This window comes from Dermacentor silvarum, chromosome 4 (assembly GCF_013339745.2).
Source record: "Dermacentor silvarum isolate Dsil-2018 chromosome 4, BIME_Dsil_1.4, whole genome shotgun sequence".
In the NCBI taxonomy this organism is placed as follows: domain Eukaryota; kingdom Metazoa; phylum Arthropoda; class Arachnida; order Ixodida; family Ixodidae; genus Dermacentor; species Dermacentor silvarum.
In genome coordinates, this window is record NC_051157.2 from 201,594,143 (window position 1) to 201,614,548 (window position 20,406).

At 47.3% G+C, this 20,406-nt stretch overlaps 1 pseudogene; it reads right to left on the minus strand.

Moving 5' to 3' along the window:
- Positions 1-9,239: 9,239 nt before the first annotated feature.
- On the minus strand, positions 9,240-10,965 carry LOC125945116 (uncharacterized; annotated as a pseudogene).
- Positions 10,966-20,406: the final 9,441 nt, after the last annotated feature.

Here is a 20,406-nt window from a genome sequence, read left to right on the forward strand (position 1 = left end):
AGGCGTGCGGAGAGCCCTGACGAGTCAAGGAACTCCACGACGCCTCGAAGTGCAGAAAGGTGGTGTCGGCCGGGGAAGAGGAGATCTTCCTCCTTGCCAGAGGGGAGGCCCAGGCGGCGGAACTCCTGCAGGAGTGGGCCCCGCTGCTGGAGGTACGCCGGTCAGGCCAGCAGGAGATGTTCGATCGTCTCCGGCTCCCCGCAGGAGCTGCAGGCCGGGGACGTCGCTCGTCCCAGTCGGTAGCTGCGTGCTGCCGTCCAGCTGCAGCCGATGCGGAGCCGGAGAAGGAGCGAGGTCTCCCTGCGAGCCAGGCCTCGCTGGGGGAGTGGTCGTGGGGGGCATCCCAGTGCCACCCGTTTGTCTGGGTGGTGGGTCGCCAAGTGTCGCCGCAGCCTCAGTCCAGTGAAGTCGCCCTCCGTCACGGCCCGACTGAGGGGCACAGTGGTGTGGTGGGCGTCCTTCGCCAGGGTGTCGGCTGCCTCGTTGCCCGGGATCCCTACGTGGGCGGGGATGCAGTGCAGGGACACCGGGTGGCCTGCGTCATGCAGCGCTGTCAGCCGGGTAGACAGCAGTGCGACTCCAAGGCTGGCGCTTTCTGGCCACTGCAGGCCGAGGAGGGCTGCCTTGGAGTCGCAGAGGATGGCCGCTGGTACCCCAGGAAGCTCCTCGGAGAGTAGGTCGACGGCCAGGTGGAGGCCTGCCACCTCCGCTGCAGTCGAGCTGGCGTGTCTGGGCAGTCGACACTGCCTGCTCTTCTGCAGGGCTGGTGCCGTGCAGGCCGCCGTGGCAGAGCCGGTGTCCGGTACCACCGAACCGTCGACGTACACCAGGAGGTGGTCTCCGAGGGTCTCGTCCAGGAGGCAGGCGGCCGTCTGCTGCAGGGCGCAAGCGGGCGAGCGCCTCTTCGAAATCCCGGGCAGCTCCGTGGCGATGGGGACAGGAGGCCTCTGCGGTGGGGGCAGCTGTACCGCATTCGGCGGTGGGTTGCCAACCACCTCCTCGTAGAGGCGGCACAGCTGACCCATCCTTGAGGAAGGCCGGGACTGGAGGCGACGCAGCAGGCCTCTGCCATCAGGAGCATGGTGGAGGCGGTCGACGTGCCTCAGCCCCTGCTGCAGGAAGAGGAGCGACAGGGGCCATGCTCCAGCCTCCGCAAGGGTAGCGGCAACCTGGGAGCTCCGGGGGACGCCCAGGCAGAGTCGGATGGCCGCCCGGTGCTGCAGCTCCAACTTTTCGAGGCGGCGTGGCGGCAGCGCCACCAGTGGGAGGGCGTACCGCAGGCGTGATGTGGCCGCCGCCTCGTAGAGCCGCAGGGCCCACTTCACCGAACAGTCTTCTCCATGAGCAAGGAGCTGCGACACGGCCTTGCGGACCCTGATGGTCTGGGTCTGCATGGCCCCGACTGCCGGTCGCCAGGTTAGCCGGTGGTCGATGCGCAGCCCAAGGTACGTCACAGTCGTACTCCATGGGATGCGCACGCCTTCCAGCTGCAGCCGGGGAGCTGAGCGCCGTGCCGCTGCTCTCGGGTGGACGAGGAGGGCCACCGTCTTCCCCGTCGAAACCGAGAGTCCGATGCTTCCCAGGTAGGCGGCCGTGGTGTCAGTTCGGTCATTCTATTTAACAGACTGGTAACTGTGTGTTCCATTTATATACCCCCCAATCATCATCTCGAAAAAACAGACTTTTATAACCTCATTGACCAGCTTCCCGAGCCTTACATTCTCGTGGGCGATTTTTAACGCTCACAACACGATGTGGGGAAGCTCCCGTTGTGACACGAGGGGACGACTGATTGAAATTTTCTTTTGACCTCTGATGCATGCCTGTTTAATAAGAAGGAGCCCACCTATTACAACTTCCAACACAACTCCTACTCATCCATAGATCTAGCAATTGGCTCTGCGTCTCTTCTGCCTGACTTGGAATGGAATGTCATTAAAAATCCTCTTGGAAGCGACCACTTCCCGGTAACCTTAAATTTAATAGCACAGCATGACATCCCTCCTCATATTCCGCGATGGAAATTAGCATCTGCTGACTGGGAGCATTTTAAAGAAGCAAGTCATTTATCACAAGATTTTATTACCGATTTTAGCATAGACGACGCAGTAGGATATTTTACCGCTTTTATACTCAACGCAGCAGAAAAATCCATCCCACAGACAAATGGTAACTCATGCAAAAGACGAGTCCCTTGGTGGAATGATGACTGTAGACAGGCACGCAAGAAACAAAATAAAGCATGGGGCATTCTCCGTCGGTATCCTAATGCAGAAAACCTTGTTTCATTCAAACAAATTAAATCGCAGGGAAGGAGGACGCGAAGGCAAGCTAGGAGGGCAAGCTGGGAGAGGTTTCTCTCTGGCATTAATTCACACACACAAGAGGCTAAAGTTTGGGACGGACTGAGAAGGCTGAAGGGTCAGCAAATCCATCCATTGCCCTTGGTAAATGAACAAGGAAATAGTGTGAAGGACCAAGCCGACGCTCTTGGTGAGCACTTTGAGTGCGTTTCTAGCTCCGTGCACTATTCGCTGCCTTTTCTAAAATACAAACAAACGGAGGAACGGAAGCCACTCAGTCGTAAATGTAGCTCAAGAGAACCTTTCAACCTGCCTTTCTGCATTGCTGAGCTGAAAGCTTCCCTAAATGCATGTCAGAACTCTGCTCCGGGTCCCGACAGAGTTATGTACGACATGATTAAACACCTTCACAGAGACACACAAATTACACTACTCGCACTCTTTAATACCATCTGGACAGCTGGGCATCTTCCATCTTCATGGAAAGAAGCCATTGTCATACCTGTGTTGAAACAAGGTAAAGATCCCACCTCAGTAACAAGCTATCGCCCGATAGCGCTAACAAGTTGTTTGAAAAAATGATAAATCGTCGCCTTCTACATTACCTCGAATCAAACAAAATGCTTGATCCGTACCAATGCGGATTTAGAGAAGGCCGGTCAACAACCGACCACCTCGTGCATGTTGAGGCCAATATTCGCGATGCTTTTGTCCATAAACAGTTCTTTTTATCCATTTTTCTTGATATGGAAAAGGCCTACGATACCACGTGGCGCTTTGGAATCCTTCGAGACTTGTCACAAATGGGTGTCAGAGGGAACATGCTGAACGTTATTCAGAGTTACCTCTCGAAACGTACTTTCCGCGTAAAAATAGGCAACACTCTGTCGCGCTCATTTACGCAGGAAACTGGGGTCCCCCAGGGAGGCGTCCTCAGCTGTACGCTCTTTATCGTGAAGATGAACACACTCCGTTATTCACTACCCCCAGCCATTTTCTATTCTGTGTACGTAGATGACGTACAGATAGGTTTCAAATCCGGTAGCCTTGCAGTCTGCGAGAGGCAAGTCCAGCTTGGGCTAAAGAAGGTATCGAAATGGGCAGACGAAAATCGATTCAAGGTCAATCCACATAAAAGCTCCTGTGTCGTTTCTTCAAGAAAGAGAGGACTGCACCCTGATCCCACTATCGAACTGCAAGGACAGAAGATCCCCGTGAATAAAGAACATAAATTCCTAGGCGTCATACTTGATCCAAAATTAAGCTTTATCCCCCACATCCGACACCTCAAGGCCAAGTGCCTGAAAACAATGAACATACTGAAAATTCTCTCACACACCAATTGGGGCAGTGACAGAAGATGCTCATTGAATCTCTACAAAAGTCTTGTACGATCGCGTTTAGACTACGGGTCTGTGGTGTATCAATCTGCTGCACCGAGCGCCCTAAAAATTCTGGATCCTGTACATCATTTGGGCATACGCCTGGCCACGGGAGCTTTCAGAACTAGCCCGGTACCTAGTCTCTATGTTGAATCCAATGAGTGGTCACTCGAGCTGCAAAGGTCGTTGACCAGTTTCATGTATTTCCTGAAAGCACACTCTGACCTCGAACACCCGTGTAATGAAATCGTAAACAACATAACTTGTGCCACACTTTTCCGTAATCGTCCAACAATGAGAGAACCTTTCTCACTGCGCGTTAGGAACCTCAGCGAAGAAATGGCTGTCCCACTTCTCGAAAACCTTTTAATGGCTCCAGCCAAGCTAGTACCACCATGGCTGTGGGAGCTGATAGATTGTGACACGTCTTTTGTAGAAGTAACAAAGAACGCCCCGGAAATACACATAAAGTCACACTTCCTAGAACTTCAGTCAAACACTCATGTCCAGAATTTTACACTGACGCTTCAAAGTCGCATGCCGGCGTTTCTTATGCTGCAATCGGTCCCTCCTTTTCGGAATCGGGCTGCCTGCACCCGGAAACTAGTATTTTTACGGCAGAGGCCTACGCACTTTTGTTGGCTGCACGTCACATCAAGGAAATAAAACTAAAGAAGGGTATAATATTTACAGATTCATTACGCGTCGTCAAAGCCCTAATTTCTCTGCAAAGAAACAGAAACCCAGTTTTCACTGAACTCTACTCAATCCTCTGCGCTTCGTACGCATCTCATCAACATGTCATAATATGCTGGGTACCTGGCCACAGAGGCATCGAGGGTAATACGCTCGCTGATCGCATGGCAACAACAGCACATACAAAACAAAGTAACTCTTCCATAGCTGTCCCTGTCATGGACCTAAAGCCTTTCTTGCGCAGGAAACTGAGGGGCCATTGGCAACGTACATGGGACACAGAAACACTAAATAAACTTCACGTCATTAAGCCAAACGTTGGCAACTGGCCACCAATAACGAAAATACGGCAAGTCGAAGTTATATTCTGCCGTCTCAGGATAGGCCACACCTATGGCACTCACTCCTACCTATTGGCCGGTGACGATCCTCCTGTTTGTAGTCAATGTGGTGAGACGCTTACGGTCCTCCACGTCTTGTTAGAGTGTAGGGGAATAGAAGTTCAAAGAAAGAAGTACTTTGCCCTGGCATACAGACGACACATTCCCCTCCACCCTGCAATGTTTATCGGCATGGAACCACTTTTTGACAATAAGTTAGTTTTAGCGTTTTTACGAGATGTAAGCACATTGCAAGTTATCAGTCCAAGGTATCGTAGCACATCCTCTCACTAGAGGATGCTGCTGCGATAGCAAATTTTTAAAGCACGTGCCTCCCAACCCTTGCTCTCAAGGGCGCACTGGTGAGGTACGAGTGCTACTGTCACTCAAGCTTTTAGTACATCACCCTCGTGTAACAGAACATTTATCGTCATAGCATACGATAGTAGTTATTCTCACCATTTTTATTCCTTTACATTTTACGCACTTTACAGCGACTACTTTTTAGGCCTCTCTACAGCCATGCCACATCTGTTTTTTCCACACCTTATAATTCACTATTCATACCAATGACAAGCCATTATCATCGCCTTGGCGCTCTTTGGCCACATCTGGCCCTTGCGCCAAAAAACTCCAACAATCATCATCATCATCATCGCCACAGGTAAGCTGCATTTCACATTCATTTTTAGTTGCAGTGGACAGTTGTCGCAGTGTAGCTTGTCCAATTCTTGTCGCACTTTTTTCTGCGTCAGTTGACCAGTGCCTGAAATTATGGAAGAGGCTGCGAGACCGCTTCAACCGAGAAAGTTAATCGAGCAGACGAAAAGGAGCGGGTCCGGGTATGTAGCCAAGCGCTCGTGGGAGTTCCTCTCCGCAATGGAATTTTACAAGGACTGCGAGCGTATGAGACCATGAGTATTTTAGTGAATACTTTGGGAGTACTTTAGCCACATTTCTCGGTGGCTGCGCGAATGTTACTTACGATTAAGAACCCATTGCCCTTTCGCAGCCTTTTAGCTAGAGGTCCAAGTTTTCGGTGCTTATTTCTGAGAAAATTACGCGGATGTTTTTTTTTATTTTTTCACTTACAAAAATTTGCCGTTTAGTGGCTGTTATTTTATCCGAATTACCCGTCATTTTGCAGTTTATTTTTCGTCTTGTGAATGATAGAGCATTTTAAAGGGACCTTCGATTTCGTCCTTCACTTTCTTTTTTTCTGCATTTTTTTTTGTGGGGGGGAGGCGCGTTGTTGTTTTTGCGATACAGAACACAGGGAAACCTATTTATATAACTTACATCTGCGAATTCGGGCCTACAGCTTTAAAGAAGGTGGCTGATTTTGTCGTCAACAACACTACTCAAACGCGACGGCTATCTGTACGTGTCTCGACACAATCAGTACACGGCTGAGGTAATAATGAGCAGTGACAGGATTTTTATTTTATTGCTTGCGTTAGAACGCGTCATATTCTGACAACCGTTAAACAGTTGCATTGCTTCATCTAGAGGTCGTGTGTCGCTGCAGTAAGCTTTAATTTTATTGTGCCAGAATAACGCCTTTATAACAATGAAATTATCATGTAAGAACTGTATTGATATGTGACTTTTAGACATTCAGATGTTTTTTATGCTGCTTACGTGCCGATAACATTGGAATTCGAGTTGTCTGCTTTTGTGAAAGCACACTCTTGGCAAGAGTGCTCGCAATTATTTCTAAAGCTTTCTGAATATTTTGAGCTGCTCCTATGACACGATAGTCTATTGACATGCCATTCATGGCAACCACCCATACCAGCACAAAGCATTTGTATGAGTCAAAAGACTATCATATTGCAGTCCCTTGAAGTGTCTGTGACGCGCCTGTTTTACCTGCCCTCAAATGAAGGGTGGGGGAGACGCTAAACCTGCGCTGTGGCTCAGAGTAAGTGATTGAAATGCTGACCAAACCACGACAATCAACAGCCAATGTTTCTAACTTTCTGGCCCGAATTTTCCTTATTTAGAACCGTATCGAACGTGCATGCTTCACAAGAAGGAGCGACCAGCCAGGACAGCACGGCGGAGGAGTTGCTGAATACCATGTGCGGCACCGCCAGTGTGTCTCCGTTGCCCTCTGAGGACAGCTTCGACCAGGAGCAAGCAGGCCAAGCGGACCAGTACAGCGATGAACTGGCTTCTCTACAGGCTGCTCGACGCACTTGTGTTGGGACAGTGCCTTCAAGTGTTCAGAAAAAGCGCAAAAAGAATGATGATTTTGATCAGCAGCTACTGAGCCACCTAAAGGAAAAAATGACAGAAAATGAGGCATTTGGCCTTTCTATCGGTTTGACATTGGACAGGCTGGCCAAGCAAGTAGCAGCTAAGTGCAAAGCACGGTTAATGGAGGTAATTGCCGAGTTTGACATTTAATCTCTTTTCAAAATATGCAGCAGCTACCTTCATTGATCCTGTTAACTCCTGTTAAAAACGGGACAGCAGTACGTAGTTCTTTTTCTTATACAATGAGTCTGCAGAAGCACTGTACCATAATTTTTATCCCGTTGCATTTATTAAGAAGCGCGAGAGTGATCTTGTTTACCAAGAGCGTAGTTGCAGCTGTATTGACATTTGCATTTCTACCCTAAATTAAGCAGGTGTTCATGTGCCTTCACATTTCATTCAAAGCAATTCTTTATAGTAGCATAATTGATTACTTTCCCATTTCTTATGAAATGTAGCCATGCTGCTTTCATCCCATCAATCTATATGTTGTTTTCTTTGATGGCAGCCTGAATGAGATTGCATTTATTTTTTTTGAAAGTTCACTTGCAGTATCTGTGCATGTACTGTGCAGCTTAAGCTAGAGGGTGGAAGTACCTTTGTATACTCACATGCTTTGCTAGTAAAGCAAAGTGCAATCCATACTTTCCTTACACTTGGTTGCAACAGCGTGTTGCATTTCAAAGGAATATATTTGACTGGCTCGGAAGTGCGAGAGCCGTTGTAGGCAGGTCTTTTGTACATTACCTTTGTAAATTTGTGTTCTGAACTAGCGTGAGTGAGATCACACTACTTATTCGTGTGTGCAGACAGCTTGTGTTCTTACTATACGATAAGGCTGCATCATCATGTTGGATTTAAAAGAGTGTACTATGTGCCTTGAAGTGATATATCTGTGATAGCAATTTTTAAATACATTTTTACTCATGTGTACGTGCTAGGGTAATTCACAATACATTTTGACGCTCATATGTGCAGGTGTAGCTATTTTCCTTGCACTTGGTTGAAGCCGCATGCGGTATTTTAAATAGTACAATGCTCATTGTGCCTTGAAGTGACAAATATATTCTAGTAACGCCTTTTTACACATGCTTTTACGGAACTAACGCGATTCAGATCACTTTTACATATTCGCAATTGTACTTTGCTTGCATTTTCATATGCAAGGCTGATGTTGTAAAGAGTGCAATACATATATGTGTCTGTGTTTTCAAGTGACAAAGCTATTCTAGTCAGGGTTTTAATACATGTCCTTTTTACATGTTTTGTACTGAACGAACATGATTAAGATTATTTTTACATACTCTCGTGTGCAGTTTGCTCGTATTGTCCTATATAAGGCTGCAGTGTCATGTTGAATCTAAAGGAGGGCAATACGTTTAGAATGACAAAAAGTTGAGCTAGTCGTCAGTAATTCATTGTAGCAAAAGATAAGGCGGGGCAGACACATGTACAAGAGAAGAGAAAACGACTGAACGTCGTACATGTCTTTACACGGCGTTTGATCTGTCGTTTTCTCTTGTGTCTCTGTCTGCACGCCCAACCTTTTTCTTCGATGGGGGCAGTATATTGATGTTTTGGCCTTGGAATGAGGAGCCTATCCTAGTCAGGTAATTTCGTCGATTTTTGAAAAGTGTTCTGCAGCATGAGCCCAATTTAGATTGTTTGCGCTCGCAGTTTGTATTTTATCACCCATTGCTTTACGATTAGTTACCTGTCTGAAAACTTGCTACGAGTATTTCGTTAATGCTATATATGGAAACTAAGCCTTGGCATGTGCTGTGCACACCACCAGTAATTCCACTGTTGTAACGCTTAAAAATCAATAAAGATGAAGGTTACAGTCTCCGAAGTTTATTTATTTTAAAGATGCTGTATATGTTTGAGCAAGTAAACCAAGCAGCTGGGGTCACTAGATGCATATCTTTACACAGCAGCAATGTACACTAAAACATAAAAGAACACAAGATCGGACAGAATATAAAAGTGATTTAGCAGCGCTAAAGCAATAAAGGTAAACATCACGAAAGCACACAATACAGATACAAATTAACGTTGTCACATACTATTATTGCAACTGTTGACAGCCTTGTGCAAGATTTATACCAAATGGAGGCAAAACAACAATAGCACAGGTGCAGAAAACATCCAGGAGTCACTCAGTTCCGCCTAATCACTTTAACCTGCCATGGCACAGAGCCTGCTGCAGACAAGAACTAATTTGAAATGTCATCTCTGAGTGACATGGCTCTAGGAGGAGATCGATTACTGCTAGACAGTGCAGTCGCTCCAACCGGTGTGATGGCATGCCTCCAATACCCATCCTGTATTTCCTCGCCACACACTGTGTCACCATAGCCTGCAGGACAGTACGTCGAATCCATCAAGAAGTTGTGCAAGCACACTGCTGCATTCACCATGTCAGTGAGCAGTTCAGACTGTCCCGTGACAGTGCCTAGAAAAGCCCTCCACCGCGACACGAGGATTCCAAATGCGTTCTCCACGCACCTTCTCGCCCTTGATAGACGGTAATTAAAAATTCTTTTTCTGTCGTCCAACTGCCTTCCTGGGTACGGACGCATTAGATATGTGCGCAACGGAAATCCTGCGTCACCTACCATAAAAACTGGCCACCCATTGACTGCTGTAGGGAGCTCCAAACTTCCATGCTCAAAAACTTCTGTAATGGAGCTGTCATTAAAGAAAGCACCATCTGAAGTCCTTCCTTGGGCCCCGACTTCGACAAGAGTAAACCGCTAGTCTGCATCAGCCACGGCAAGCAGAACAATGGAGTAGAAACCTTTATAATTGAAATAATCGGACCCGCTGTTATCAGGGCACTGAATTACAAAGTGCTTGTCATCTATGATTCCGACTACATTTCGAAATTCCACTTTGAGCTATATGCCCGCCGAATTTTGTCCCAATCAGCAGCTGCTGGGGGCTTCAGGACGAGCGGCGATAGGCAGTCCCATATCGCCGGGAGCGTTTCTTTTAAAATTCCAGCAACCGCTGTAGCGTGCATACAGTAGCTCATTGCGATGTCTTGCATTGAGGCACCTGTTGCCAGAAACCTGGTAAATCACCAATAGTAAAATAAGTTCACAAAATATGTGATGAAAACTTTCTCGAATGTTTAGTTACAATAATCACTTCAACGCCTTATGCATTAAAATTTATAAAACTTCAATAAAAGGGAACAGTGCGCAATAAACAAAGATTACAGATGTGAATTACTATGCTCAGGTGGCGTCAGAACAATGCACTCACCTTAAAGTCACTGCCAGCCTTTCCGCAGGGCGTATCGGTCTCCTGTGGTTATGCGCATGCAGTATTCTCTCGTACACAAAACTCAACAGGTGATCGAACTTCGCCTTCGTCATTCTGCGAAAGCAAATGTTTTGTGTGAGTCACAATGTTTACATTTATCGCCCCCAATCTTCCACTGCGGGGTATAATAGTAGCCGTAGTAGCATTATTTTCCGCATTAATTTCGAGCATATGCATTACAGTGCATGCATTAAAACGCAATCCACGTGGGCGTTTTTTTTTTATTTCGACACCACCGAAATGCGGCCCCCACGACCGGGAGCAGAACGCAACGGAGCCATCTGGAAACCTGCCGACACGATTTTTTTAGCGTTTCCCGTGTTATAACAATGACACTTTTCAACACACATGCAGGTCACAAAGAAAGGCCCATCGCGGATAATGCAGAGACAGGTGTTAAACAAACAGTATTATCCCTTACCTGAAATACTTAAAGTGGTACTCAGGGTCCTCTTGGCGGAGCTCCTGCACTAGCTGGTGGTAGTCGCCGAGTTGAGGGCGCTTGTCAAAAAGCTCTCGTATGTACATGGTCCGCTTCCGTTTTTTGCGTAGCCGACGCACTAGCAATATGATTGCGATATTCAGGTTGTGAGGGCGAGTTAACGTCGTCATACCGTAAATGCAGTCAAACAGCGCACAGAGCGAGAAAAAGCGCGCGCAAACTCGGACGGCGCGGGCACATTCTGTCACAAAGCGAGAATGCGCATGCGCCATGGAAACAGCTGATTGCGCGGCCATGATGTAGCGCTCCCAGACACAGAGATGGCGCTAGCATCGCGCGTTGCGCGCGCTGAACTGTAGAGGAGGCAAATTTTGCACAGACTGGCGTGGCTGGCGTAGCGTATCCGACTTCGCCTGCCGCGGCCTGGCGCGCCGAAAACGCCGGACTATATCTTGGCCTTTACAAAAAAAAAAAAAAAAAAAAGCAAGCGCTATTAGCTCCGAGAACGACCTACAGGGGCGCTGCGAGCGCCGCTCGCGTGACGTCAGGGCACGGACTCGCGCCTGTCGTCTGCTGCCGTTCGGGCACTGTCCGGGCGCCTGCTGCAGTGTTTCCGTTTGTTCGCTGTCGTTCTCTGTGCTTCTATACTTATCACGGTCATCCCAAATACATTTTTACGTCTTCATTCGCGAAAACTTATTCAAAGAGCTTAATTTTTAGACGACAATTTATTTCTCAAGGGTAACGCTGCAATGCCAGCCGAAGGAGCTCAGACCAGTCCATTGCGCGTTTTTCATGCGCGGATCTAGACTTTGCAGATTGAGGGACTAATGAAAAAGCTCAAATAGCACGTGACTAATAAAAGCATAAACGCAAGAAAATATCAAGTAAGAATCCAGTTAGGATACCATACCTGCAGCGTGCAACGAGTCTGCTACATATGACGCTACATTTACCTTGATTTTAACCCATTAAAACGTGTTTTTGTTTATGACGAGTAGCGCATGGTATAATATCTAATTTTTCATTTCTTAAACGCTCGACAACACGAGGACCTGACATTGCAGTTTAGATTCAATCAGCACCACTTGTTTCTTTAACTGCTTCTAAAAATTAGGTCGTTCTTCATCTGTTAATTTTAATTTGCGGTAATTTGAAGTAAATGTAATTGAGGCTTACAGCTATTTGCAGAATACGCGAAAGAATGTACCAATATTTATTCACGGTTCCGTGCTACAAGTTCAACGCACTTGTGAAATTTACTGCCGCTTGTTTCTTGAGAAATAGACATCACGAATCTGTTTGGCGAACTGACACAGGCTGCTCGGCCCAAACGTTTTATTGAAATATGCCTTTTGAACCGTATGGCTGCAGCTAGAAAGAAGCCGAAGCCTCATTCATTATTAATATGGGGCTTATTGAAGATATCATTATTCCCCTGTGGAGGTCAAAAATCAAGTGAATTCATTTTAGGCTTGTGGTGTCTTCTCTATGAGGAGGGTATGTGAGGTTCTGTTTTATGTACTCACGAAGCAAATAGTTTACAGTTTGTGTAGTTAAACAAACGCAGGATCGAGACATGGTGAGGCAGAAGGCGTTTGAATTTTCCTCTTCAGCGCAGCCTAAGCTGCGCTGTATATCCTCGAGTATAACATAGGCATTGCAATTCTCGCTTAAAGAATTGCTTCATGGTTTCAATTCGAAGTTGTAGTGAACTGATGGGTTTCGCCAATAATGCATCCTCGCCATATTGACAGTTGGTAGATTTATTTGCGTAAGGGCTGTGCCATGATGTCGATAAAGGCAACTGAGGGTCACTATGAAACATTTTCTCGCTTGCAATTGATAGGCTCTCGATCTTAACCACGGAACTGTTCTTTCAGGTGATTACTGTTATGGTATTCGTGAAGTATATAAATACTATACGTGACGCGCCGTCGTGTTAACAGCCATAAGCAATGCGTTTCCTGGGTGCCTGTTTTAGAGAACGGTGAAAGTATTAGCAAACGTTTTCATGCAAAATGCGCGCCTAACTTTTCCTTTTACGCATTAATAAAGTACCCATATTTGACTAGAAGAACTCACCATAGTAATAAGAATCACCATAAAAGATTCTCTGAGCAGTTTCCTTCCAACACGCATTTATAATATTGACATCAAATACCAATACCAAGCTTTTTCTTCCTTGTGAAATGCAATGTCTCTCATAGCTAAGCACTAAGGCAATGTTAAGTGTTTTGCGGATCATCATACACAACTTCGTGTGTTGAAATTGCGGACATTATTTTTACGCAAAGTTTATGGACATACACTGTGCATATACCCATTGCAAAACCAGTACACCCCTTCAATTAATCCTACATACCTGGCGCTATCCACGCCGCAAATTTTCACGACTCGCGGTTTTGAAGAAGAAACTGCCGTTCAGGCATGACAGTAAAAATAAGCCGACATATCTGCCAATAAGTACGGCTCGAGCCACCAATACTCCAAGCATGCACGAAGAGAACGAGCGCGCGCAGCAGCCGAGCGAGCGCTGTCCTGTCCGTGACGTCACTCGTAGAGGGCGCCACTCCAAGTTCTCGCCGCTAATAGGAGCGGAGGCGGCGAAGGAAAGAGTAGATGGCGGTACTTTTCTTATATACGGGCTTTACGCCGGCTACGTTGGCTGCGCCGGTGCGCTTGACCCTTTTCGCGGAGCAGTTTGCTTTAGAGAAACGAGATGGCGCTCACGGCGGCGCGCCATTATACGCGCCATACCTCTCCTCAGCGACCGCGCACCAATACGAAACCATTGCCGCTTCTACCTTGCTTCTGTGCGATCAGCTGTCGGAAATGCAACTGAGTTTTCGCTAATACACTGTGCTCCAATCATGGTAGATCGAATCATGTGGATTGAAGACGTGTGCAATAGTTGACTGCAAAAATAGTGACTGGTATGTTAAGGAATAGAATGCATCTGTGACCAAGTTCGCGGACCGCTGCTGCAACTGTCCAAACGTGTTACCGGCACTTCGTGATGTACGGCTTTCCTCGAGGATACAGAAATTTGCTCATCCGCCAGCCTTGTATCGCTAACATTCAAAGAAAGGGCTTCATTCCCAGAACGTCGGCAAGGGTGAGTACCACTCGTTAAACAATGACAAAGGGAGTAGCTCCGCTTCCTGTCATAGTAAGTTTCGCGCACGTTATCTATACACATCAATCCCGGCCACGGCGGCTGCATTTTGATGAGGGCGAAATGCGAAAACACCTGTGTACGTTTAGGTGCACGTTAAAGAACCCCAGGTGGTCCAAATTTCCGGAGTCCCCCACTACGGCGTGCCTCATAATCAGATCGTGGTTTTGGCACGTATAACCTCCTAATCCCACCTGGTTTTCTGCCGTCCTCGACTGCGCTTTCCTTCTCTTGGTATCCATTCTGTAACCCTAATGGACCACCGGTTATCCATCCTACGCATTACATGGCCTGCCCAGCTCCATTTCTTCCGCTTAATGTCAACTAGAAGGATGATGAAGTTAGGAAATTCGCAGGCGCAAGTTGGAATACGCTAGCGCAAGACAGGGGTACTTGGAGATCGCAGGGAGAGGCCTTCATCCTGCAGTGGACATAGATATAGGCTGATGATGATGATGAACCCCCTAATTAATTATTATCTATACACATCTGTCCCAAATGGCACGAAAGCTTACGCCCACTCTATCGCCGACGTATCAAGAATAAGTGAATGAGCGCATACTTGAATATATGCGCACTGTATACGCACAATAAATGACGGACTACACCTATGGCGCACGAATGGTCGAAGCTGAATGTTTTGTGACGGCCCACAAGAGTAAGCGAGTTACTAGCTGTAATATATATTTGCTACAAGGTATTACAATGTACAAAACAGCTACGTTTCAAGCCTTGTGCGCAGCAAGAACAAATCTATAGGAAGTGAGCACACCCGCGAGCGATTAGGCAGAAACTGACAAGCCACTGCTTCAAAATATTTGCCGAATAAAGAACAAAGAGCAAAACACACTAATACTGACTGAATTCATAATCGGAAAGCTTGGATAGCTTGGAAAACATATTTAGCCCCGCTTTTAGAACAAGAACCATATACGCTGCTTGCGCCGTTTGGACATAGCTTAATCAGCTCCGAAAGCGCTTTTGCATGTTCTCTGAAGCTGTGATTAAAGCTTCGTGTCGTCCACCTAGTCACCGTCTACAATATCTCCGAAAACAGAGGTTTTCTAAGCCGCGCCGGCGTCATACACTTCCATTGTAAACAAGGAGGCAACGGAGGCAGTTGAGGCAAGCAATGGACGCATCACCACGTGATCAAACATGGCAGCGCCCATGGGATCGCCGCGAAAAGGGTCAATAGAGGGGGTCGTTAACGGCAACGTGAGGCAGCACTCGCGCGCTCGCGGTACGTTGGACTATAAAGAGCCCTTTAAGGCCCGTTTATAGTCCGACGTTATGGGCGCGCGGGCCAGCGTCGTTTGCGGCCAGTCACGCTACGCCGGTTGCGCTGCGCCAGCCGAAACGCTATCTCCTCTGTTGACCCTTTTCGCGGCGATCCCGTGGGCGCTGCCATGTTTGATCACGTGGTGACGCGTCCATTGCTTGCCTCAACTGTCTCCGTTGCCTCCTTGTTTACAATGGAAGTGTAGGACGCCGGCGCGGCTACGAAAACCTCTGTTTTCGGAGATATCGTAGACGGTGACTATATGGACGACACGAAGCTTTGATCACCGCTTCAGAAAACATGCAAAAGTGCTTCCGGAGCTGATTAAGCTATGTCCAAACGGCGCAAGCAGCGTATATGGTGCTTGTTCTAAAAGCGGGGCTAAATTTGTATTCCAAGCTATCCAAACGTTCCGCTCATGAATTCAGTCAGGATTGGTGTGTTTTGCTCTTTGTTCTTTATTCGGCAAATATTTTGAAGCAGCGGCTTCTCAGTTTCTTACTCAGTGAAGTTCCTCGGTGCGGCCTCTATCTGATTATTTTCTGCCTAATCGCTCGCGGGTGTGCTCAGTTCCGATAGATTTGTTCTTGCTGCGCACATGGCTTGAAGCGTAGCTGTTTTGTACATTGTAATACCTTGTAGCAAATATATATTAGAGATAGTAACTCGCTTACTCTTGTGGACTGTGACGAAACATTCAGCTTCGACCATTCGAGCGCCATCGCTGTAGTTCATCATTTATTGTGCGTATACAGTGCGCATATATTCAAGTGTGCGCCCATTCACTTATTTTTGATACGTCGGCGATAGAGTGGGCGTAAGTTTTCCTGCCATTTGGGACAGATGTGTATAGATAACGTGCGCGAAACTTACTATGACAGGAAGCGGCGCTACTCTCTTTGTCATTGTTTAACGAATGGAACTCACTCTTGCCGACGTTCTGGGGATGAAGCCCTTTCTTCGAAGGTTAGCGATACTAGGCGGGCGGATGAGCAAATTTCTCTATCCTCGAGGAAAGCCGTACATCACGAAGTGCCGGTAACACGTTCGGACAGTTGCAGCAGCGGTCCGCGAAATTGGCCACACAGATTCATTCTATTCCCTAACATGCTAGTCACTATTTTTGCAGCCAATTACTGCACACGTCTTCAATCCACATGGTTCAATCTAGCATGATTGGAGCCCAGTCTGTTAGCGAAAACTCGGTTGCATTTCCGACAGCTGATCGCACAGAAGCCAGGTAGAAGCGGTAATGGTTTCGTATTCGTGCGCTGTCGCTGAGGGGACGCTTGCTGCATACTTGGTATTTGCGCCGTCTCGTATCGTCGCGTTGCTACTTCCAAAACGGCATTATTAAGGCCACTTACTGACTGACGAAGCAAAATCGCGTCTCAAAAAAAATCACATCATCTCACGTTACGGGCAACCATGGCGGGATGCGAAAGCATCGCGGGGGGTGCGCATCGAGTTTCCGTTGCATTTCACTTGGCAACACAACCCAATGAAAGTTAGAGTGAGAGAGTGTATTGAGAAGAGAGGAGACGTTTGTACGGGGTTGTTGCGGCTTTATTTAGAGATCGTACGTGATTCGTAGCGTAGGTGCGCGCGGTCATAGGCGCCGACTACGGAAAGGCTCTACCCCCCCCCCCCCCCCTGAGATCCGCAGCCAACACTCTCCCCCCCCCCCCCGGCCCCTAGAATGGCATTACCAGAGTTCTGTTACCCACATAATGTGAGGATTCTTATGCGGCGCCTCCACATTTTCACTAAAAGCTTACGGCACCATTGTTCGCACGGACGTGCACGGCGTCTAATTTATACTTTCGCTTTATTTCGGCAAATCCTGACAATAGGAGGACCAGCGGCGGCTACCTCATCGGTGTTTCCTCATTTTAACATTTAAAAAAAATTCCACTGAGGAAGACAAAATATATTTACATATATACAAGGGACAAAGTTTATTATATTTTTTAAAGAGAACGAGGTAGCCAACTAAATGGATAGCCTATACCTAGAAAATTAATATGTTGATCTATGTTCACCTCACTCCAAATTACTTTGCGTGCTTTTTTGACCCTGAAAAAAAACCTGCAGACTTAATTGACCCCTTCGGCAGAGTCTTCTATCAACGGCGTGTGAAAAGCACGTGAGTGATATGAGTCTCAATATTGATTCTCTTTCCTGTAGGCAATGCTAACGACTAGCGATAAAATAAAATAAAAAAGCTCTTATAATTATTTACAACATTTACGCATTAGGGATGGAAACATCGCCTCTTGCATGCAGATTCCTAAATACGGGGTGTTTCAGCAAACACATTCAAAAAATTTTTAAAGGTTGCCTGTGGCAGATAGCACAATTCTAGCTCATGAGCTGGTCTACTCGAAGAGGTGGACGTCACTTGCACCAAAAATTGAAATGCATAATCGACTAATTAAGAAAAATCACCAATTAGGTTTTTAACATTTAACTTATGACCCGTGTTGCAATTTACAAATTCTAGCCGTGGAATTCGCAAGGCGGATGCACTAGGTATTAATTGTCAGGATGGCACCAGTTTCGAGATATTAATTCCCGTACATTGCGGAGAAATGCATTGGCGTTCCAGTTACTCTTGCGCTTACCCGCCATGGTTGTTTAGTAGCTATGGTGTTTGACTGGTAAGCATGAGGTCGCGGCATCAAATCCCGGCCATGGCGGCTGCATTTGCTAGAACACCCATATACTTAGATTTATGTGCACGTTAAAGAACCCCAGGTGGTCTAAATTATTCCAGAGTCCTCCACTACGGCGTGCCCCATAATCAGATCGTGGTTTTGGCACGTAAAATCCCATAATTTGTTATTTTCATACTTTTGTGCTTTGATGCATAAAACGACGTTTTGTTGAGAAAGTGACTGGCACGCCAATGTATTTCTCCGCAAAGTTAGAGAATTAATATCTCGACACTGGCGTCAGCCGGAGGTTTAGTTCAATGTGGATCCGCACTACACGGCTATAATTTCTAAATTGCAACATGGGCCATAAGGTAATTAGCTAAAAACTTAATTGGTTAATTTTGTTAATTTATCGATTATGCATTTCAATTTTTTGTGCAAGTAATGCCCGCATTTTCGAGTAGACGAGCTCACGAACTAGAATTGTACTATCTGCCACAGGCCACCTTTAAGAATTTTGTAAACTGTTCGCTGAAGCACCCTGTATACAGAATTCACTCTGTGTCCGAAATGATGCCAAGTCGGATTCACTCAAAATCAGAATAAATAGAAGTCTAGATGTCATGCGCAGCAGTGCTTATACTCGGACTCAAAGTACTAAAAAAATTTAAAAAAGCGCAGTTTGGCCGGGAAGGCGAAGCAGTATTAGTGATAGCGAAGTAGAAGAAAATTACACGAAGGAAGATTCTTACCGTGTAAATCCGTGTAAGGATCGCACCCGTGTAAGGGCCGCACCCATAACTTGACAGCCAATATTTAAAAAAAATCACAGCATATCAACGAAGTGAATGATGATGAGTGGGCGAAGCACCGGGGGATCATTCGGGTAAACCACAGCTACGGACGAGAGATAAAGAGAGCGCCCCCGCAGGGGCGTCTGCGTCAGCAGGCGTTTGGTGAGTTGCGCCACCACGTACCCGAGCACACGAGGGTTGGACCCTCCCGCGTGTAGCCGTGCGTGGCTTAGCCGTGTCCGGGGAAAAGAGGATCCTGGGGGTTGAGCCGATGCCGGGTGCTCGGATCTTCATGGCCCCTCGGCTGAGGCAACACACCTCTTTGGCCTCCGCTTCACGTAGACGGCACCCCTGGACTGACCCACCCAGAGGAAATCGGTAGTCGCGTTTTCCTGTCCTTCTCTTCAATCTTCGTCTTTCTCCCTCACTTTTAATCTTTCCTGTCTTCTTTTCTCTTCCATTTACTTCTAACTTTCCTGGCGGCGAGGGTTGACCTTGTGTGTCATAACCACCCTTGGTTATACGTATTTGGTTATAGCGGGAACTTACAGCTGGCGTTTGTGGGACTTGTGTTTACAGGTCCTACATCGTCCCCTTGTTGGGCTCCATGGTGGGTGGCTGGCGTTCCTGCCGAATGAATATTATTTTTATGGCTTACTCTTTCCCTGCGTTACCCGATCGCCCCCAGAAAAGGGGGCGCACCGAAGAAGTGTTTCAATTCTTTGGGCACCACAAAGAAAACTTTCCCCGCTACCACGTCATACACAGCGTAAAATCTGAAAAGGCAGTGAGAGCGATCTCTCCCTTCCTCGTTTCAAAATGCCTGACAGAGACAATAGGAGCCGGCTACAAAGCTACGAAATTGGCTAGCGGCGACCTCCTTCTTGAACTCCGAGATATGAAACAACTTGAGAAACTACAGAACCTAGTATCCATTGGAGACTTTCCCATCACTGTGACCCCGCACCGCACTATGAACACCAGTCGTGGTGTAGTTTCGGATGATGATTTGATGGAGCTAAGTGAAGCAGAACTATTAGAGGGCTGGAGTGACCAAAATGTCATCAATGTCAAAAGAATTAAGATGAGGCGTGACGGAAAAGAAATTCTGACCAAGCATCTCATTCTAACCTTCGGCACAAGTGTACTGCCCGAGACTATCGAGGCAGGCTACGTGAAAATCAGAGTCGGGCCGTATATTCCTAACCCCCTGCGATGTTTCAAATGCCAGAGATTTGGCCATTGCTCACAGAGCTGTCGCGGTCGAACTACTTGCGCCAAATGCAGTGCTTCTGAACACACGTCTGATACGTGCAATAACACCCCACATTGTGTAAACTGTGAAGGGGAGCACGCCGCGTACTCGCGGTCCTGCCCATCCTGGAAAAAAGAAAAGGAAATTGTCACGATTAAAGTTAAACAAAATATTTCGTTCAAGGAGGCACGAAGGCAGGTGTCCTACCTGCCAAAAACCAGCTTTGCCGATGTGACGCGTCAGGGGGCTGCGCCACAACGGCCTTCGGCGGCTGCCTGGCACACGCGTAGTGAGCCAGCGGTGACGCCATCCGCCCCCTCGGCGGCTGCAGCTAGTGCTGCTCCGCCATCTCAGAAGAAGGGGCCATCGCCCTCCGGGCTGGTGGCCTCAAGGGTCTCGTCTCTTGAGACGAGGCCTTCAACGCGAACAAACCGCTCTCAAGAGC